This window comes from Solanum pennellii, chromosome 9, assembly GCF_001406875.1.
Source record: "Solanum pennellii chromosome 9, SPENNV200".
Lineage (NCBI taxonomy): Eukaryota > Viridiplantae > Streptophyta > Magnoliopsida > Solanales > Solanaceae > Solanum > Solanum pennellii.
In genome coordinates this window covers 61,455,106-61,461,251 of record NC_028645.1, presented here as the reverse complement: position 1 = coordinate 61,461,251, position 6,146 = coordinate 61,455,106, and the positions used below count along the sequence as shown (strand labels likewise).

The 6,146-nt window shown below is 29.2% G+C and overlaps 1 pseudogene; it reads left to right on the top strand.

The window, feature by feature from the left end:
• Window positions 1-1,127: 1,127 nt before the first annotated feature.
• Window positions 1,128-6,146, top strand: part of LOC107030258 — a 35,955-nt pseudogene continuing 30,936 nt past the window's right edge.

The following is a 6,146-nucleotide window of genomic DNA, read 5'->3' as shown; positions in this document are numbered from 1 at the left end:
CTTACTTGGCAGCTTTATGGGTTAATTGCAGTTATATCAATTCCTTGTGGTTCAATCTGCATTGAGCATGTAATTACTTAGTAAAATCAATATTTTTCGATGAGTTCAAGATTGGTAAGTTTTATATCTAGGCCTTACCTAGAGATACGATTGTGACAATGGGTGTCGAGTTGAAGAAGACTTCATTGAGAAGATACTTATCATATGAAGGTGCAATCTTACATCCACAATCTCTCGAACAACGAGACAGACAAGGACATTGTACTGGGGAAGTCGGAGCACTCATAGAGCATTGCATCTTGGGTGTTAAATGTGTAATAAAGTTGAGGCCTTTGATAGGAGTTTATGAAGGACACATATTAGGGTAAGCGGTTAGTTAGATTGTTGAATTGTCTCACTTTTTATTTTACACTAATAGTCGTGGTATTAGTTTGGTTATTAGTTACGGAATTTTACGCTTCCAATATTTTTTTTCTTATTATGGCTATTGTTTAGGATGATTTTATAGGTTATCTACCGATTTGATAGGACTTTCTATATTTTTTATTTCTTTCTATATAATGTGTTGGTCTATATTTTTATTCAGACGGGGGTCTATCGAAAACGACTTTGTACCTCCGTGGTAGTTATACGATATGTGTATACACTTTATCCTCTCGGTACCTAAACCTACAGTTAATTGGAATGTGCACTTTTGATTCCTTTGTTTGTGAATGTTCCCAAATTTAACATAGTGATTAGTTGTACAATTACTTAATTGTCTATGCGTTATGTTAAATTTGTATTGTTGCTCAACGTTTGATTATAATATAATTTTAAAAGTAGTTTATACAACATATGTCATACATATACTAAAAACACACATTCTGATTACTTAAAACTAAATATGATTCGTCAAATATTACAAGGATCAAAATCATAATATACCTATATTTTAGAGGTGGAAAATGCTATTTGTCCAAAAACTACTAATATTTCTTTCTCTTTCTACATTTTATTATTAACTCATAATATCTTATTTTTATGTAATTCATTTTTGTTTTAGATATTTCATCAAACTAAAAATGAGAGATCCATTAACAATGATCTTAGAAAAAAATGAAAGATTTCTTTGTGAGAATAACGCAATGAAAAAGGCAATGGAGAAAACAATGTACCTAAAGTGTGATGGACCACCCATTGGAAAAGAAGAAAGGACCCGTATATTGAAAATAGAAAATCAAAGGTTGGGAACAAGTAATCCTTTTACTTATACTATTTATTTTAGTTTATTTATTTTGCTATTTATTTATTTATCTTAAAAGAATTACTTATATATAACAAAAGACGAGGGAGATTCGTTATTTGAACTCGATAGACCAATCTGGGATTTAAGGCATTAGGCACCTAACTCAACATTGCACTTAGAATTTTTGAATGAAGGGGGTTAGATTTACGACTATTGCATTGGACCGATGGATAAGAGAGCTAAGCTGGCTAAAAAAGCACTTGGGTGCCCTACATTTGTTTTTTTGAAGTTTTAGTCATCTTTTACATAATATATATATGCATTCCACCTTTAAGATATCTAGGTGGATGCAAATTATAGACACCGAGTTCATTTGAATCCCGTAATTTTTACACAAAGGATAGATACATGAAATAATAACTATTTTTTTAAAAAAAAAATTGTATCTGGATCCATAATTTTATAAATACAATGAATTAAGCTTTATTTGCCTACTACAAAGGCTTGTGACATCTACCCCTTACATGATGTCAATCCAAATTTGTGGATGTCCTAATGTGGGTACTGAAAACTAGGTTAAAATACCCCCCCCCCCACCAAGGAAAGAGTTAAATACCTAAAATATCTTAACCCGTTAAGTTTAGATCTTGAATTCATTTATGCCCCATACGTATGAGTTCCGAGTTGCACCCGCCCTTGAGAAGAGAGATAAGTTGAATGAAAAGAACTTAATTTATATATATTTATAAAAACTTAATTATGTACTCTTATCCTTTTTAGGTTCTCAAATCATGTTTATTATAAATAATGCATACATGTTGTTATGAGTAAGTTAACTTAACAATTTTTTTGCGGTATGAAAGAGTATCAAAACTCATATTAAGTGTTCCTGAAAGGCCTTCTATGATGGTTTCAAATTTAGCACCATGAAAATCAACTCTTAGATGTCCTCCACCCTTTCGTCAGGAAAATAATACTAATAATAGTTTTCAAGCCCATTAAATAAATACTAATAATATTCCAATAATGTCTCCATCACAACAAGAACATTACGAACTTCATCATGATTATAGGAAAAAAACAAAATGTTTGAGATTGTTGTGACCTCTATGAATGAAATGGTTGAACTTTGGAAAAGAAATGATCAAATTTGGGTAGATTCATCAAGTGAAGGGAGGTGTTCTACTCATCGTGAGAGTTATGAAAGAACATTCCCAAATCTAAATCGACCTTATTACCAATCATCAGCTACTCGAATTGAATCATCAAAGGATTGCGAAGTTCTGTCAATGACTGCATGTGAGTTGATCCATAATTTTCTTGATACAGTAAGTTTCTTGAACTCTTTCATGTTATAATTGTTCAACTCATATGTGTGATTACATGCTTTGGCCCTAGAATGATGTATGTCTTTAGAACGTATCCAGTACTAGGATTTAAGGCTTGGTTTGATATATCTATCTATCTATCTATCTATCTATCTATCTATCTATCTATCTATCTATCTATCTATATATATATATATATATATATATATATATATAAAAGATTGTGCATGTGCTAGTCACTTAATTTTGGAATTGATTTTTGAAAAGTAGCTAGTGTTTGAGCATGTGAAAGATCAAATATTGAAAAGTTGCATATTTTATCTCCTCTAGTGGAAGCTAGAGATTTTTTCTTCATACGTTGTTGTAGACAATTTGATCCAACAACATGGATTATGATGGATGTTTCTTATGATCCATTCAATGAGATTCAAAGTGGTGTACGTTCTTATTCTTGGAAGTTTTCTTCTAGTTGTGTAATTCAAGATATGGGTAATCGCCAAAGTAAGGTATGAATCATTTCATCTCCCTAATATCACTATTTATATAAAAGGAAAACTATGTGCCTTAAATTCCCTCTATACACGAGGTCCAATTTACTGGGGTCTATAATATGTATTCTTATCTTGCACTTGTTCATGAGATTGTTTCCACAACTCAAACATGTAACATCTATATCACTATTTATATGAAACTTAGTTTCCGAAGAGTATGCTACGAGAGGTAAATATTTACTGGTACCTATCTCATGATGTATATTGTTCTTATAATATGATATAAGAATCAAACAATATTTATTCTCAGTTAATCCGGTTTTGGATCCTCATGTTATTTTGCTAATTCATACTCCAAATGATCAGCGTTGAGACGTGCATCATGGGTTGTTTTAACTCTCCCCATATCAATTTAGAAAATGATCTTTTGTCAGTTTATAGACTTAGAAAATATCCAACAAACTCATAAGTTATATTTTATGATTGTGTTAGATTCAATAGTCATTTTTAACATGTTAGGAGTCGTCAGACCTATTACTATTCTTCATGTAACAATGTGGAACTCCACTTCAACAGTGCCAAAATGCCCCCCTCTCGACCTCAATCTTTTTTTTGCTAGCTTGAGTTCATAACTTTATTATTTATCAAAACGTAGAGTAATCAACCACTTTTTTTTGAATCTGCTCAAGCACCCCAATCCTACCGCCATAAAGCCATTCGTATAGTGCAGGAGCACTCACACAACTCATACTATGGTGTTCATGTCCCAGATGTTTGAATCTGAACGTGTGAGGATTAATATTTATATACTCATATGGTCCTAATCAGTCCTTGCCTTATAACATCCGCTGCTACAAAACACGAGTTTTCAACATACCTTCCTAATTATTTTCCATCGAGCTAATATTTTGATTATGTTTTCTGGATTATTTTTAGTCTTTCAGGTTACTTGGGTGGAACATGTTCAAGTATATGAAAAAAATCAAGTACATCATATCTTTAGAGACTTGTAGTGTGATCGTCAAACGTCCGGAGCTAAAAGATGGATCGTTACACTTCAAAGGATGTCTGAGAGATATATTTGGCCTTGGGTGCAATATGCCCTACTAGGCATGATTTTAAAGGAGGTTCGATTTTATATTCCTTTTTTATTTATTTACTACCTTTTCAGATTTTAATTTAAAAGGTAAGATAACGATATATGCAAATCTTTCATCACTTCAAGGCGGTTTTCATTAAAAATATAAACCTTTTATAAAAATAACACCATCTTTAGAGGTATGTTCATACATGATATNTTATATTGGACCTTTATCACGGGCCTTAAGATATTATAGTTCTCTCTCGGATTCATCCCTATTTTCTCCTGGATACATTTATTTCCTCTTGTATACATATCTATCCCTTCTCGAATTCATCCCTTACCCAAAGTGATATATCATTTTGCAATGTATTGAACAACTAAGGTATATATTCGAGAGGAATGAAAAATTTGAGATTTTTGTAATTGAAAAAATTTATCGAATATGATGTAATTAACCACAAAAGATATGAAATTTATGTATTTTATATTTTTTTTTCTTTAGTAAATAACTTGAATATATTACTTTATAATCTATTTCAAATAGTCACATGACATAAATTTGTCGTTTACAACCTAAATTGAGAAAGTTTAATTCTAAAAAATTCTTTGCAGCAAGAGAATAGAGAATTGTGTTAGATTATGTGTTAAAATATTTCATGCTCAAGGAATATATAAAATATTGATATATTTGAAAAAAATTCATCAGTCTTCATATATATTTGCAAGTGGTATCTATTTTTCAGTATGTTATGATCTTCGTTTTGTGATATTTGCACCATAAGATTTGCAACTGATAAAATACTAATCATTCATCAATCAATTCGTAACGATTGTTTTAAAGTCTTTCAAATCTCTATTGCTTCAACTTAAGTATAATGTATTTGTATTTGACTTTGTCGATAAATTTTGTGATACAAGTTATTATTGTTTTCCATAAATAGAAATACTTAAAAAATTGATTTCTAACTTCACAACAATAAAAACAATCAAGAAAGCAACTTTATTTCTATATATAATAACAATTATCGGAATGTTATATTATTTAAGCATTTATAAAAGAAAATAATTTTTGCCTCCACAAAAACAAAAACAATCATGAATGAAACTTTATTTCTATATACAATAACAATTATCGTAATGTTATATTCTAAATTACATTAATTGATTTTTCTTTTTGATACTACACTTAACATCATGTCGTAAAGAATACTCTAAAGCTGACCCCCCACAAAATATTCGATATACTTTTTTTCAAGTTGTGTTTTTTCTAATTTATTTATTTTTTAGTTTTTTCTTCCTCTATATTTCTAAACAAAGACTTTTTCTATTGACATTTTCTTTTGTTATTCTTCTTTATTTTTTTAACTACTCATTTTCTTTATTTTGAATTTCAATATTCATTAGGATTTGACTGTTAAACGTTGACCTTTTCAAATTTCCTATGTTAAATAGTTTATCATATTTGATATTAAGAAAATATAAATTTTTTATTTTATTTTATGATCTTTCAAATGAATGACATTATCACATTATTGATTTCTTGATAGTCAAACATTCTTCATTCTTTTAGTCATAAAAAATGATATTTTCTTTAAATCATTTAAAAACTACTGATACGTCATTTCGAAGATTATTTTGATAATCAAAATACGAATTTATTTGTCATATTATGTAACATAATATTAAAAATATGTTTAAGCTATATTCCTTTAAAGTATTTCTAGGAACAAAATATTAACTATTCAAACACATTTTATTTTAATTAGATCAAAATTTTCTTTCTAAAATATGTCAAAACAGATTTATTATTGTTTGTAAGAAGTTAATCAAGTAATAGAAACTCTTCATTTAAATAAAATTACAATAATATCCTCATGGACCCATAACAAAAGTTATGACTTGTATAGATTCTTCTAGATTTTCATTTTGACAATTAATTATACAATCATTATTTTACCCTTAAGTGATGCTCGTCTTTCTCATGGCTCTTCTATATATATATATATATATATATA